Here is an 18,199-nt window from a genome sequence, read left to right on the forward strand (position 1 = left end):
AAAGTAGTTGTTTCCTCTTGAGCCTATTCCTTTGTTATTTTTTGAATTTTGGAAATTCTTACTGCTACACAATCTGACACAACATCACAATCAAGTTTCATGTCGTTGATATCTATTGGACCCTTGGATTTTTTTGAACCCTTTTCCCTTAAAATTTCCTTACTTTTATATTGCATGAATGCATGATCCTTTTCGATATCAATATAGAGAGGTTCCTCACCACCGTCCCCTTTATTAAGTAGGTCATTGTTCTCTCCTCTACTCATACTTGACTCTTATTTGCTTTGTGCAGAAGAGGAACTCTTAGATTTCTTGGAGACACTTGAAGCTTGTACATTGGTTGCATTCTTCACTCTCTACCTTTTCCTAGTTTATTACTATTGAGTATTTCTACTAGTTTCAATGGCAAAGTCATTATTGCATATCAACTTTTCCTTTTTCTCGGGAGTATTTGGGTCATTACCATCTGCTCCTTTTCTATTTTTGATAAAAAAAAATTCCATATCTCATAGATTCCAGATGTTTAGAAAATATCCCTTTAGGGTCAAAACCTTTGAGGGGTTCAACTTTTTTGAAATTAAAAGCATTAAGTGTTTTAAATAATTTACTCAGATGGGAGGAATTTCCAATGTTCACATTAGATATGTTAAAAGGTAGTGAAATAAAATGCTTCTTTTTATTTCTATAAAAAATAATGGACCATGACGTATACTCTATATAAAAATTTCAGTAATGAAAAATCTATCACAAACAAATACAGGAATAAGTAAAGGACTCCCTTCATATTCATATTGTCTGATGCAAGTATAATTTTCCTTATATATGCGAATTCGTTTCCCCTTAAGAAATCCCCTACTTCATGAGACAATATTGGTTGGTTTTGTTCCTATTAATATATATGTGAATTCTCTAAGAACACTATCCTAAATAAGGAAACAAATGAAAATGGGCCTTATGCTTCCAAAAAATAGGATACTAGAACTAAAGAAGTTCAATTTCAACATGCAAATTACTTTAAAAAGGTAATCAATTGAACACATTGTAATAAACCACCACTAGGACTAATTATGTAGCCATTAAAAACCTTTAATTGTTTAGAGAGTTTTCCAATTGGAATGAATCTCATTTGAGATCATTTTGGCCCAGTCAAACATGGATTTTTTTTATTTATTTTTTCATGAACGAAACATAAAGAATATACAAAACTTACTTGGGAATATGCAAGGATGAATCTCATCTAATTAATTATGTAAATAACCAAGAAAAGTCTTGATATGGCTCTACTAACGATGAAATATCCATTGTTGAGAGATTAATAGGAATATCAATTGGTCAAGCCATAAAATCTTTTAATAAATTTAACCTACTACCCTGAGAGTCTACAAAAGGGTAAACCTAAAGAAGCTTTAGGCTTTGTTAAGATAGTCTTCGGCAAAATCACATAATCAATTTTTTGTCGACGCGTTTCGAACCAACCAGTGTGGTTCATCGTCAGGACAAGTTGAAGGACTGATCTGGCTAAGCCTGATTAAATAGAGTGTGCAGAGATCCCAACGGTTATATTGCAACGGCTAATTTTGACTTAGTCAAACTAATAATTTTATTATTAACCGAAACCTACTATTATTAGTTAATTGAATATAATAAATATAATGTTTAAATATAATGGTCATTATATTTATTAAAAATCTATATTTATTATTATTCTTAAATTAATTAATTCCAAATAAATAGTATTAAAATACTATTAATCTTTAGAATTTAGTTACAATGGTAATTGCGTATTTAAAAATTGTTTATACCTAAGGATCCAATGGTAAAGATATAATAGTTAATAAATTATGGTAAATTCATAATGGTAAACTACCTATAATGGTCATTAATAAATTATATTAATATTCCCAAATTATTTAACTCTAAATAAATGGTAATAAATTACTATTGTTTTTAGAATCAAGTTATAATAGGTAAAAGTTTAAACCAAAAAATCATTTTAATTTAAAAATTTTTAATTGTAAAGGCCCATTCGAAATTAAATTAATAAGTACTAACCACTAATCTATATTTTCTTAATAATTTATAGTTCTAATAATATTAAAAAACAATAAATAGTATTTTAGTTAAATTAATATTCCTAGAATGTAGTTTACCTAAGGTAAATGCCATAATTAACATACATGTTTATTAATAATAGTATATTCATTAACCTAATATTATTGGTATATCATATATTTTTCTAATAATTTCTTGTTTATCATTTAACCTTAAGGGTCATTAGGTAAAATTGGATTACCTCTTATCATTAATTATATTCAGTAATTTATCAATAATAATTTACTAAAATTCTTATTAGAATTAATTATGTTATTAGTTATTAATCTTATCACTTATAAGGTTTAGAAAAGGAAGGCCTTTATTAATTCAATATAAGGAAATCAGTTAAAAGTAAAAATCAATGAAACAATCTAATCTAATTTAAAATACTAAGAAGGAACTTGAGGAGAGAGAAGACAGAAACCCTAAGAAGGAACAAAGAGGGAAGGGTGGAGGCTAGGAAGACAACGCTGGGACCCAGCAACTGCTAATCTTCCAGCCATCATCCCTATTAAGATTGTTCGGCCTTTTCTCAATCTCCAGGGCCTCTCTAAATTTACGATGGTGAAACTGCGCAACTTTGGCAATGACTTGAGCATCTTCTATACAAACATGATGCATAGTCTTCCCCGCATGCTCAGCCTTATTAGGATATGGTATTCACAACATTCTTCTAAAAACTATTGGTGTAAGGAGAATTGGTTTCTTCCCTTTTATTGAGACTTGAATTGTTCTTCTTTTTAGATCAATATGGAAAGCACACTAGGAAATTAACTCCCTAAAATAAAAAACCTCAAGGACATAACCAACATTCACTAATCCAATAATATGAATCATTTTTTTGAGCTTTTGTTCTAAGTTAGATTTAAAAACCATTTATATGCAATTGACCAATGGATATTTTTTTATATTAATGAGAAAGGAAATTGACAATATCTCCACAAAATGACTCTTTCTTCATTTTAGTTGCCATATTTCTTATTCTTCCAACACATTTTGACATCCATGACATCTCTAATCCTGCATTACAGAGCCCTTGACTATTTAAAATCTTATTTCATGAATGGTATTTACTCCAACATCTCTTCATCAAATACCATATTATTTGGGGCATGCAAGAATCATAATTGGAAATTAATTGAAAGAGGCACATCTTTCATGGAAGAATATGATCGTTGATTCACATTATGCTACATTTCCACAATTTTCCTAATACATTGGGACTCCTTTAATGCTTCATGAATTACCGTTATAAGGCACCTGAATCATGTAATATTAAAAAAACTCAGCTAAGTACAAAACCTAATAGAGAGAAACTAAGCTTCTACAATTAGACTATGTGTATGTGTGGACTATTTGATGTGTGAAAGTATAGGGTGTGTAAAGGGAAATATTTTTCAAGGAAAAGGGTGTGTGGAGGGATGTGATGTAAGGTTCTCTATACAAAAATGTCAAGCAAATAAGTAAAGGATGCATGCATATAAGTAGAATGTGAGTAGACGAAGCATGTGCAACGTGCATAACATAATTTCAAAAGAATGAATATTTGCACAAGCTTTAAGAAATGACTAAATATGATTTATCCATGACCGCCCTTTGTTGTAATGCAAATTTGGGAGGAAAAAATGAGTTTTCTTTACAGGGGAGAATTCAGAGTTTAAAGTGAAACATGAAAATGGATCAATAGGTACCAAAGAAGAAAATTAATGATTTGATGCATCCTTATGAATAGAGGAACCTGATTCTACAATCCATCTATCAAATGATGAAGCAATGGTGGTCAAAACATGACCCATGACTTAATCCTTTGGTGGATTTTCTTCAATATTCTTCTTAACATTATTTATGATGAAGTCATCTAGATTATGCTTCTGAAGTTATTTGTCCATGAGATAAATTATCTTCACCACACAAGAACTCTCTAGATGAAATCCCCTACACCCTATTCTCTCCTTCTATATTTTCCTCCCTTCATAGTTTCTATTCTTTCTCCATTTATATGATCAAGATCCCACATGTTCTGCTTATTATTTCCTTCACTATAAACACATGGGAATCAAGAGACTTAACAACCCCCATGTGAATGAGTTTAGTCTTCTCATGCATTAAGGAGTCAACAAAACTATCCATTGGTGACATCTTCCAATTTTGTCCATCTAGTGACATGGAATGAAGATAAAAAGATAGAATATTCAAGACCTAGTTTAGAAAGTACTGAGAGGATAAGTTTCTCCTCTTTCCTAGTTATGCCACAAGACTTTACTTAAAACATACAAGTATTTAACTTAGAAAGTAAATCCTATGGGGTCTCAAAATGGTTGGGATATTGAGTGGTAAGCTCATTCTCTACCTGATGTCCTCTCAACTCATCATGTTTTCAAAACAATCCCTCCAATTTTGTTCATACATCATGAGGATTTGCACGTGCTTCTACATGAAATAATAAATCAGGAGAGATAGGAAAACAAAATATCCCATAGGATTTTTCCATTCTGTTGAATTAATTTTATTTCGTAATAGATGATTATGCTCTAATTTACTCCCCATAATGATACTAGAGAGTCCCTTACTACGCATTAGTAGTAGGATATTTGGATTCCACTCAAAGTAGTTGAATGGAGTTATAATTACATTGATAGCTGAATGATCCATCCTCTTTGGGTTATTTGGTCTTGAATAATCTACAATAATATGTTAATATTTATCACAAAGACTCTAATGCTTTGATACCATGTTAGATTTTAAGCACAAGCACAAAATCTAGTTGTGTCACAATATACTACACTAGCAATTGCATAACAAGAAAGAAGAGATAATGGAATTGCACTAAAAAATATTAAGAAACTAAAGAGACCAATTTTAATTACCCACAAACTCTTGTATATATTATTTCTTGAAATGAATAAACATAAATAACCTTACTTGAGAGGGAACCAATGTGCACTAGGTTAGAGTTACATGGTGCATCCACACTAGATAAGTAAGTTTTGTTAACCTTGTTGCATATATATTAAGACAAGATGACCAACACAACATGAGGGTTAGGGTTTGGATTTGATTGAAAAATTTCCTGAAATGTGAGCAACTCTAAGGATTGATTGGTCACAATCTCTTCATATAGAAATGTGGTGGCTGGAGGAGGCTTAGGTTGAAATCCCCACAAATCCAACAATATCAGTAGAAAATACAATATGGATCAAGAAAAATTGTAGCACACAAACGAAATGGTAGGAACTTTCTCTGGATCTTTGAATTTGTTGGAAAGTGAACTTGAGAAAGAAACCCATCCAACACATGCATTCCATAGGAAACACAAGTTCCAAAGTATGAGATAGCTTCCACAATGATTGTAAGAAAAAATCAATATAATTAAGATAATGCTTTGATTAGAAAGTTTATAAGGTTTTGGCTAACTAAGAGAGCTTCAATTTCTTGGATTTGAAAGAACTGAAAACCCAAAGGGGAGATGGACTTGAAACTTGGATCCAAAGGTTTATTAAAAGTCATCTTCAATAACTTGGATGATAGAAACAAGGACTTTCAAAATGGTCCTTATCTATTTAACTTGGTAGGGTTATCAATGAGATTCTAGACAAAAATATTTAATCCATACAAATAAAATTTCAATATTGGTCCAACATACTCCCTTCCCCAGGATTTCTAGGAACCCAAAATTTTAGAAGGCATAGTAAACACTCTTGGATCACTTGTCATGTGCTCAAAAGCCACAAAACAAGGAATATACATATCATATACACACATCTGTGTTTATATGGATGTGTCACAACCTTTACAAGCCAACATCTACTTAAGTTATTAGGAAAATTTACGGAATTAGCTCATCGACTATGAAGACATACCTTTTGGTTGTAGAAAATGTCATGATCATGGGCATCTATTTAGAGAATTCCCCCTTAATCAACCTCAATAACATTAGTGGCCTCAAACTGAGAAATATCAAGATGGATTTGAAAAAGTTACTCAAAGAAGGCGATCGAATACAAAAGGGTTGGGAGGTCCATCAAGGACAAAATCGAATAAGACAATTGATATGAAACATTAAAAAATCAAGGGAATGAAAGGGGAAACAATGAAAGTGACCAAAAATAAGTGGAAGACAACCAACTACTGAACAAATAATATCATCTAGAAGATCCAACAAAAAATAACAAAAATACATTCTCAGATAGAAAATAAAGGCATTGAAGATGTTGAAATGATACAAGAGCCAAAGGATAAAATGGTACCAACGGAGGTGGAAAAGATGGAGTTGGAAGATATGTATCTCTAATCAATTCCCATAACCTAGAAAAATAAAGACCCCTTAACATTACTAGATAAGGAAGTAGAATTAATCTCAAATGTCTACATTAAACCTCAACAAAATTTAAATCAATGGCTCAAAGGTATGAAAAATAAGTCTTCCCCTTCTCTTTGGGTAAAGAAAACCATCTGTATGGATAAGGCGAAACCTGCAAAAGAATAAAAGGAAAAAGTGCAAAAAAGTGTAAACATTTAATACAAGAAATGGGAGAATTCTTCATTAATTTAGGATGGATAACTTTGATGATAGAGTCATTTTCACAACAACCCCAAAATGAATAATGAAAGCATTATCATGAGAGGTCTAAATTGTAAGGCCAAACATTTACTTCTCAAAATAAAAATATCACAAAAATAACCAATAGCTATGCTGCAAGAAACAAAATGTGGATGTCTGCAAATAAAAATAATTGTACACATTATATGAAGGTATTGTAGAGTGACAACAATTGATGCTACTGAGGAAGTAGGTGGACTAGCCATCTTTTGGAACCTAGAGGAAATAAATCTTGTTGAATTTATGGCCACTCAATGGAATCTAATGGAAAATTAAAAAAAAAAAGAATCAACAAAATATGGTTTTATTACCAATGTTTATGGACCAAGCATACCTAGGGATATATATAATTTTTCTATGATCCTTACAACAAAAAAAACAAGCACACTCAAAATGATCGAGGGATAATTGAGGATATTTTAATATAATTCAATCATTGACAAAAATAAAGGAGGTCTCCAGTGGTTAGATGAAGGCTTCATCCAATTCCAAGCCATGATAGAGAACCTCAAGCTGATAGATTAGGATACCAACAATGTTATATATACATGGAACAACAGATATGAGGGGATGCTCATGTTTCCTCAAGACTTGACATATTAGTAAGCTATGAATCATTCATTCTTTTTGGAGTAGCCATGGAAGTGGAGGTTTTTTCAAATTATGGTTTTTATCACTGGCCAATAATACTCCACATTGATTGGAAAGGAAGCCCAAGAAGTAAACCATTTAGGTTTGAAGCATTCGGTTTTCTACATCCCTCCTTCAAAACAAATATGGAGAATTGTTAGCAAGAGGCTGATTTAGTAGAAGGATCGCTAATGTAAAAAGTTTCATTTCAAACTAAATTTTATACAAAATAAGTTGAAATATTGGATTAAATGAGATTTTGGAAATATTCATGCAAAAGAAGAGATGATTTTAATAGAACATTATGAGGGATGGTATATTATAAGAGTTGGGGAATAATGAATTATAAACTCAAGCATAACAAAACAACAATCTCAAGAAGCAAAAGTTAAGGGTTTTATGGCTCAAAGAAGGAGCGAAAAGTACATTGCTTTTCATAGATCGATGGTTCAACATTGTCACCACAACAAAATTTCATGCATTTGAATTTTTCTAGGGGAAAAACTAGAGAAGCATCAAGAGATGGAAAAAGATATGGGATCTTAATCCAAATATTCTCTTTTGGATCCACAACTAGATCGAAGCCTAGCTATTGGAAAAATATCACAACGCATTCCTCCCCTCATCATTGTTGGTGTCCAAGTATGAATCCACATTTAATTGTCAACTCGGGGTTCTACCTATTGTTTCAAGGCTATTGTGAACTATATGTGTATGCCACAGTTTCCCTACCCAACATTGAACATTAATTATAAATTCATCAATGTGTAACTAAAAGCAATACTGTAACAACAAATAAGAGTAACAACAAGTAATAACTGTAACAACAATTAGGACTCACAACAACACATTGATAAACATTCAAAGAAATAATAAACTCACGGAAGTAAACCTAACACACATATAATTCAGCAACACCTGGTCAGGAGAGTGGGCCCAACTCCCCAATTGGGGCGGTGGTGAGATCAACGAATCACGATATGCTCAGAAGATCAAACTATCATTAATTAAATAAATATTACAAGTATGATGTTATAGAATCAAAGTTAGAGTATTTCTCCTGTAACCTTAACGACTCTTAATAGCGATAGCTTTCACAACCCGCAACTCTTCTTTATGCAATTTTTCAATAATACAACTCCTACAATTACGAGATCGTTTACCTTTAATTACATGGTGGTTTTCAGAACGAAACAAAATTTAAAATATAGCAGTGTGTCAATTGAAAGATTGATTCATTGTTGCAGCCAATATCCAAGGATAATGCTTCCAGCTTTGACGATATCATCTAGTGAATCATGGTCCTGGTCATTCTCCCTTCAAATATGCAGAAATAATTGAATTAGCAAGCCACTTAGGTAATAATCCCCTACGACTATGCTTCATTGACCAATAATCCATAAATACATGACAAGAGGTATACTTGTGTGTTTTAAGATATAGATTAACCACTATTGGCATGAAAGGATGAAAAGAACAGGGTAAAAGGGTGAGTAAAATTATGCAAATCTAGCCACCAACATCTCCCCCGAACTGGCCTTACTGCATGTCCTCATGCATTTCATCGCCTGCGCAAGTCTGGGTTAGAGACGCAATGATCAACTTGAAGTTGTGCAAGATCGTATTTTGTAGACATCTCTATTCTTGGAGGCTTATACCCATCTATCTGGATGACTTCCTTCCACCAATCCTCGCCTACCTCATAAGCTAGAGTGTAACAATAGGTTGGTAGCTAGATGATTGGAAATTGAAACCTCAAACCCATCCATCAGACCCCACGAAGCCACATGCATGCAATACATCGAGGTACCCTATTTAGAGCCCGAGAAAAAATGGGGGCCCCAAAAGGCTCACATATCTTAACAACTGATGACGAGAACATCCACCGTTTCTGGCAGATGTCCCGGGCCTCCTCTTGACAAGTAAAGATATGTTTTGTGCATATGTCAACGCACCATTGTTGAACTGCAAACATATTTTCTTTCCGTCCCTCGATCCTTAGGAGGGTTTCTTGTCTGTTATAAACATTCACAAACTGAAAATTCTCCATCCGAATGATAAGTGGCCTATTTGCTTGATTTTCTTTGAACATGTAAAAGGCCTTCTTCCATTTAACCTTATTGATTGTGTAGGAGGTAAAGGCTCTCAATTGAATGTCTCCTATATATGGTACTGGGTTAAATGATTGATCATTGCCTAGAAAGTAGTCATGCATGTACAACTCGCACATCAAATGCTAATCTAGAATTTGTGGCATATCAAGATGCACAAGAACTGCATTGAATCTTCCATCTGATGACTAAGCTCCTGGAAGACACTTTCTAAACAAAAGAATAGATATTTTTCATGGAGGAATAAGGCGTAACTATGAGTAGGGGGGCAACAAGCCATTTCCTGCTATGCCAAAGTAAACATCTCTTCCTTATTGACCTTTAATAGCTTCAATTGTTCTTCTAGTCCCTTAATTTGCTTGTGCTGTCTCTCCTGCTTCCATTTTTACTTCTCTATCTGTTTTATGTAGCCAGAGACTATTTTAGCATCTTTCTCATGAGTTTTCCTTATTCCTTCCCAGTGTGCTTCTAAAGGAATGGTCACTCGTTGAAAGTGAGCTACTACAGCTTGCAACTTTTGAATTTCTGCAGACATGACAAACTCCCACGCCTTGATCATATGCAAAACGACTCTGCCTATGTAGCCACTGAAGTCATTGGCTTATCTTCAATCTGTGTTGCCACTGAAACAGTTTCAGGTCGGGGCTTCGCAGCGTTTTTCTTGTGCTTCCTCACTCTCCTTCATAAGCATTGTACCTATTTCCTCACTTTAATGATTTACAATTTCAACTGCATCTTTTTTCTCAATTGTGTCAGATATCTTTCCTTAATAGGGGGTCTCCTTTTCACACATTGCTCGATGAACTTTTGTTTTACAACAACTTCTTCCAAATGCCTCGCAGCTGGCCTAGGGCCTAGCGGGTTGATGTTATATAGGAAATGACCTCCTCATCAACTCAGAGGACAAAGACATGATGACTGAAGGACTGACCAAGTTCACATGACCAATTGTCAAGCTAATGTTGTCTAGACACTATCAACTTGCTTTATAAAGCTTATCAGCAAGTGTAAGGGTGCGTTAGTGCCTAGGGTAACTCTACTTTCTACCTCGGGAACAACGTTAGTGAACCTACATCAGTTTATATGGGTCAAAGGGGTGAATTGATTGAGAAAATATCCCTGGATTCTCTCCTATGTTAGCTCATAAAAGCAGGGAAACATCATAACTTGACCTGTTTGGGGGAATTACTAATTCCTAATGGAGTATGCAAATGGGAAAGAGCACTAAAGCATTGAAACATCACTGCTTTTTCCTAATGGAACTCATGAAGGACTTGGCAACCCTAACCCTACATGCTATATATGCAAAGCTTGGGCCATTGTGAAAGAGGTCGAAACATTTGAAAGGATTGCATATTTGACTGTCAAGTAGAGTCTTAGACTAAAGCATTAGAAGAGGTTAAGAAGGGAGAGAGAGTGAGGAGCTAGAGGGGTAAGTGAAGGTTGATGAAACTGATGGGTGTAATCACTCTTTATACATCAATATAGAACTGTAGTTGTGTTATCCACTCAGTGATGTTGGTAGTATAACTTGTTTATATGTTGATATAATATCTTCTAGCACGAGTGGCTTAGTTATATGCAACTAGATATCTTTTATATGTCCATGCATTTGGTTATCAAGGTTTTATGCTGTGATATTATGCTTATCTTTGCTATTTGCAGGTTTTGATCTAGATCCATCTCAGGGGTCTTTCGCCTAGCTGCATTGCGCTCTCCAACAACACCACAATAAGACTCGAGGTAATAATTCCTTCTCGCTTTGATATTCATTTTTTAAACATAGATATGCATGTATCTTTGTGACACTGCAGCTAATTTGACTATCTACCAAGGATCTTGGGAAGATCCTTAAGGGTTTTCTACATCACCAAACACCCGTGCATTAATCCCTATAAAAGAATTGGCGACTCCGCTGGGGACTACACTTAGTTCCCGGTTTTTCCCATAAAGTTCCTAGATCTCTCTTTCTTTGAGGCCTTCCTATACTTCATCATCCCCTTTCCGACCACTTAGGACCATAAAACACCCTTCTTTTAGTGCTCAGCCCTAGATCTGATCCCCACAACATATTTTTTTGAGTGTTTTTCCTCACTAATGCAGGTTACCAGTGAAAACAGTGCTTTATAAAGCATTGTTCCCTCACAAACAGAGCGTTAGTGCTAAAACTAACTCAATGTAGCCTCTAGTACAGAGCGTTAGTTAGCAATTTCTTGATAAACAACTTACCCTGTGAACTCATGGGTTGGGAAATCTGCTTATAGACTGATCAGGGATCTGCAGATGCACTTGTTTGACTGATCTATGTCTTGAAAAAACTTCTTAAAAAAAAAAAAAGCTTTACTTCTTAAAGTTTTTGTTTTCATTAAAGAAAAAATACAAAAAAATTTACTGTTTTCTGCTTAGCTGGTTAAGTTCTACATTATTTGGTTTCAATAGTTGTTAGTGAGCATTGAAGTTTTTTTGGTTATGCTAGTGTTGTACTAAATAGGATGCATGGAATGAATATTGATATATGAATGAATCTCCCTTTATAGAAGCAACTTATTCATTGAAAGTGAAAATTTACAAGCATCATTTTTGCATGATTTGAGTCAGAGTCCCATATAATTTCATACGTCAACACCCCTACTGAAGACTCTAATGAAGTACATTTAAAATCTACCTAATAAAATCAATCAACAACTCTTTTTAGAGTTAACACACTTTAATTTAGGCTAGGATCTTGGGACAGGCAATGTGAGTTAACTGCCCAAGATCATACACCGAAACTAGTGTCACTAAAAGAGAGAAATCCCTCTGCACTTATAATATCCGGGACCACTCTAGTAAAAGCAGAGCTAAATATGAGACAACATCAGATTGTAAGTGAAGGTAGCCCGCCTTTGCTTACATCTCCTTTGGGTATTCTATGTATCAGGGATCCCCTTGGGGATATCGGAGCTGAGACGGGGACTCAGGTATCCTACCCACACAGCGTACTATCTGTGACTATGTCCCCCCCAGTAGTGTCTGTGATCTGAGGTATGCTTAGTGGCCATCCTTTTAGGGACTAACACAAGGTGATTGGGGTGGGTTGCCCTGGTACATAACACAGACGAACCTACTCTGTCTTTGATTTTTGGGAGGGTGCTCCTCTTCACGAGAGTATTTGGCCCATTAATATGAGGCTTGAGTGAAGCTCTAGAGTAACCGTAACTATACATTTGGCCAGCTCTCTCTGTTATTCATTGTGATACTGGGTTTCATCTCTAATGATCGGTGCTTATCAGACAGTGACATTTCCCTCTGCTTGTTGATTGATTTACTTAGTGTATTTTTTATTTTTTAGGTGCCAGAGTGTTATCATTGAGACTTTAATAAACATCATTGTAAAATTTACTGATAAAAATTATTGGCCATCGTGGCTACATCCAACCCTCGTCGTCAATCTAGATGGTTGTTAGGACTTCCCCCACTCACAGTGGAGGATCCACCGAGCTCCAGTGAACCGGATTCCCCGTCTTCGAGAAATCAGTCTTCAAGATCTCACATAGAATCAGTTTGGACATCCCACGATTCAATCTTACCGAAGGATTTCTTTACTAAAGGATTTCTTCCTCCATACAATCCTCTGATCACGAATCTGTTGGGCCCACTCTTGGTCCCCGTTGCATCTGTACCTCCTTTGTCTTGAGTTGGAACACTTCCATCCATCCCGCCAATGACTAACGGGTCGTGGGATTGTTTGGACACTTTTGGTCCCCCACCACTTCCCCAGTCAACAGTCACTACCACACCTTTGATCGCAAACCCTTTTATCCAATTTGTCCTAGGTTCAAACCCTATTGTGACACCCTCCATGAGTGGAACCCAGTACATTCTGGTTCCACCCCTTTTGTGTCAACCCTTGGTCCTTCGACAAGTGCTATATATAGTGCTCCTTATAACGCTCAATATAGCATAGTTAGCGCAGGTCCCTTCAACCTACAATATGGTTGGCATCCATTATATAGTTCTAACCCCCAGATTCAGGTATCTGAGGGTACCACTCCCAATATGCATATACTGACCAGGAGCATAATAGTTCCCCCTCTATTTTTAGGTATACATGGTTAATCACTGATTGACATGAACCCTCCTTATGTTAGTCAAGGACCTATGGTTAGTTATGTGGCGAGCAAGAACCCTCAACAAGGTCCCAATCAATCCATGGGGGCACCCTACTCACAACCTCAAATGAGTCAAGGGGGCACTCCTTATCCTGGGGGCACTTCTATCCTCCAGCCTAACAATCCCTATGGAAACCCACAATACAATACCATACCCCAAGGGACTTACTATACCACGCAACCTGTGTATAATATTGGGAACAACACTATGGGAGGACTGCAAGGATCCTCAAGTCATATGTCTTCGCCTTGGTTCGATTCAGGGGCATCAAACACTTTTCATTTCTTGGCAACGCTTGATATCCTCGACTTGTACAAACTTACAAATGACCCCATCTATCATAACTTACTTTGGCTACCAATATCGCATAAAATACCGACATACATCCCGAAGTTCGAAGTGAAATAAGGGGAGGATTCGAGTACACACATCACCACCTATCATCTATGGTGTGTTTCTAACTCCATGGTAGATGATAGTATCTGGTTATGTCTCTTTCCCCGCACCCTTACTGGCAATGTAGCCAAGTGGTACATTGAGTTACCATGCGTGGCAGTCAATACCTTTGGCGCTTTGGCAATGGAATTCTTAAAGCACTTCCAGCTACCCATCCACTATAAAACTGGGACGAAACTTCTCACTTCATTACGTCAGGATTCCGCCACCCACATCTCTGACCATATACATGAATGGAGACGTAGGCGGAGGTTAGGAAAAGCTCCCCTCCCAGACTATCTATTAGCAGATTGGTTCTGCAAGTCTCTACTCCCCAAAATCGCTAATTATGTCACCTTAGGTGGTGCGGTCACAGAATACCAATCCATTCGCCGTGCCCAACACTTAGATCTGATATATTCGCAGTCTGGCACTCTATACGATGTAATTCCCAATGCCCCTCGCAACTCCAATTCTCCCGCTACTCAGCAACTTGGAGCACACGCCGATGGGATTATCGGCGCAACCTCCGGGGCTGCTGTAAAACAACTCAGCAGTCACATTGCCCAGATGTTAGTGGACCCCTCTACCAAATTGACTTCTCTTCCTACCACCACAATAAACTCTGTGCAGTTTACATAAAAACCCGGTGGTAAGAACAAGAAGAATAAGAAAAAGACCGCTCCTTCTGAAGAGCAGTCAATAAAGCAACAAAACCCAAAGAAGAAGGCTTTGCACCCTCTAATGATGGAAAGGATAAACCTGCCAGATTCCCTTGAAAAATCTATGTCGAAGACCACACAACCTATTGTTGTTCGCGTCTTTAGGAATGCACAGATTTCATTGCTAAAAATGACACTGGCAAGACCCTTGCTATCCTGAATAATCCTTTCCCTGCTTAGCAACAACAACACCTTATTGCAAACCAACCCCGACCACCGTAAGGGGGAAATGGTGGTTCGCAACATCCTCTAGTTGGTGAAGGACCATCTACCATTTACACCTTTGAAATGGTAGATCTACAAACCAGAGCCAAATCTTATGGAGTTGCAGTCACTCATGTAGAGGAACCTTCCTCAAGTCAAAACCCACCACCGCCTAACAATCTTCATATCGAAAGGTCGGTTGATGACCTTGTGATTCGCCCCCCTAAAGGGGCACTTCGTCACACAACGCACAATACATATTCACGTGCCACCCAAAACTACAGCATTGTAGAAGACTTGGCGCAAGCGTCGTCAGCTATGTCGGCGCTCAAAGTATTACAAACTTATCCAGCACAAAGGAAAGCTCTACTTTCGGCTATTGGTGGTATTGACCCTCAGGATTCCATGCTTGCAATTTTTGACATGGAAAAATGTAAACCTCCCCTTTCTCACCAGCTTGCATTTCAGGTGCAACTTTTTTCGAAAGGTAAGGGAATACATAGAACTGTCATAGATGAAGGTGCTTCAACCTGTGTAATGTCGGCTTCATGTTGGCTCACTTTGGGTTCTCCAACCCTATCCCCACCATCGAATTCACTTAAAGCTTTCGATGGCCACACTTTCATCCCAAAAGGTTACCTAGCTACTTACTCCATCACCTTGTATGGGAAAACGATAACGATGGACATCGAAGTCGTAGATAGAAAGCTCGACTATAATCTCTTGTTGGGTTGCAGTTGGACTCACACCATGACTGCCATTGTGTCTACTATCTTTCACATCATTTTATTTCCATTGGATGGAAAGATAGTCACAGTGGGCCAGCTCTCCTTTTTCACCCCTGATTATTCCCCATTACCCAGTGGCTCTGTAACCTTAGTGTGTGGTGTACCTGATTCTTACGTCAGTATCAGTATTGGTCTACTGAAGGGCTCTTCCTTGATGGGTTGTTTCCCTCTTCTACCACTAGCAGTTCCACAGATGGTCAATATGGTTTCATCCGTTCGTCACGAAATGACCGATCCTTAGATCCTACCAGCCCCTTCAGAAATTGACACTTACGGAGAAAAAATGTCGCTTTCACCAGCTGAATTAGCCTACCATGCCATTCAATCTGCATCTGAGTCTCTAGTCACTTTGGTGATGGCCAATGGTACCACTACACCTCCCATAACTTCTCCTTCTTTCGATCCCCTCAATCAAGTCCTACCTACAGACGAAGCCATTAGAGAGATCATGAGTTTAGAAGAGAGACCTTGGGAGGACTCACACCATTGTGTATCGATATTTGATTCGAACATGATGCCTCTTCAAATCCTGTCATCTGACGCACCTGAAATCGTTTCCTCACCATATACGACTATCCAAACTTTGGACTTGGAAGGAAACATGGGCAATATTTCAAAGACATTGCTCATCGATATTTCTGTCATGACAGGCATCGTAGAAAACATCTAGGTTGGAGAAGATTGCAATCCTGAGGAAATTGCAAGCTTCACCTGCCTTTTTAAGGAATTTTGCGATGTATTCACTTGGTCTTACAAGGAAATGCCTGACATAGATCCATCTATTGTTGAGCATGAGATCAAGATATACGACAATGCTAAACCTGTCCGCCAAAGGCTTCAACCAGTCCACCCTCGCAAAATAGCAACCATCAAGATTGAGGTGGAAAATTTGTTACGTGATGGTTTTGTCTATCCCTTTCCCCTAACATAATTGGTTTCCAATTTGGTTCCTATCGATAAGAAACAAGGAACCATCCGCGTATGTGTCAACTATCGAGACTTGAACATGGCACGTTCGAAGGATAATTATCCAACACCGTTCATCGACAAAATCATCGACGACTGCGTCGGTTGTGAATCATTCTCATTCATAGATGGATTCTTAGGTTACAACCAGATTGCTATAAAACCTAAAGACTAGCACAAAACCACCTTCATTTTCCCATGGGGAATCTTTGCCTATCGAAAACTCCCATTCGATTTAAAGAATGTTGGAGCAACATTTCAAAGGGCCATGGAATATGCATTTCACGATATCAGACATATCGTTCAAGCTTACTTGGATGACCTTCTAGCCCATTCCAGGAAGTGAGCATAGCACCTAGATCATTTAAGACCTATCATTCTTAGGTGTTGGTTTTATAACATGGGTCTGAATCCACATAAATGTGTTTTCTTTGTCGAGTCTAGATGCTTACTCGGATTCATTGTCTCCAAGTACGGGATAAGGGTTGATCCCGATAAGGTAAAGGAAATTACTCAATTTCCTGAACCATAATCCATTCTACAGCTCCAACGTTTGCAAGGGAAAGAAAAATTTTTACGACAGTTCATCGTAAACTATGCTGAGTTGACAAAAGGCTTTATGCTTGGCTGGACCCGAACTCAAATATTCACATGTGGAAAAGCTGTCCTTGGTAGTTGTCTTTGTTGTCAACCGCTTCCAACATTACATACTGTTGCGACAGACTACTGTCATCGCCTTGGAGAATCCCATGAGACACATCTTGTCTCGTCAAGTAATTGGAGGTAAATATTCAAAATGGATCATGATTCTCCAATAATTTGATTTGGTTTTCACTTCTACCAAGGCAAAAAGTTCCCTAGTCTTCGCCGAACTTTTGTCAGATCTTCCCATTGTCAATCCTAACAAGATAGCCCACGATCCTCTTCTGAATGAATCTGTTTATCTTATCAACATTACTGACTCTTGGTATGGTGACATTCTTGTCTACCTCCAAGTGCAATGTTTCCTCCCTGAGCTATCGTTAGGTGAACGTTGTCGCATCCGCCACCAAGCATGACACTATTTAGTGATTAATGATACATTATATCGCCATGGTGCGGATAAAGTTATTCGATGTTGCCTCACTCATGAAGAGGTAGAACACATTTTAAATGACTACCATGTTGGGGCATGCGGCAGTCATCTTTCTGGCATATCTACTGCTCATAAAATTTTGCGCGCAGGCTACTACTAGTCGACCTTGTTCAAAGATTGTATCAAGACTATCTAGCAATGCCATCCTTGTCAAGTGTTTACAAAGAAAATGCGCACTCCTCCGGCCCTATTGCACACATTTATCTCCATCAGGCCCTTTGCCAAATGGGGGATAGAATTCGTAACTTGCAACCCCGTTTCCTCTGCTGGACACAACTATATTATTGTAGTTGTGGACTATTTCAAAAAATGGGCTGAAACCCTTCCAACCTTCTAGGCCGATGGAGAAACCGTGGCACTAT

The sequence above is a fragment of the Pinus tabuliformis genome, chromosome 8 (genome assembly GCF_031772625.1).
Source record: "Pinus tabuliformis cultivar Carrire ecotype Pingquan chromosome 8, CPIR1, whole genome shotgun sequence".
Lineage (NCBI taxonomy): Eukaryota > Viridiplantae > Streptophyta > Pinopsida > Pinales > Pinaceae > Pinus > Pinus tabuliformis.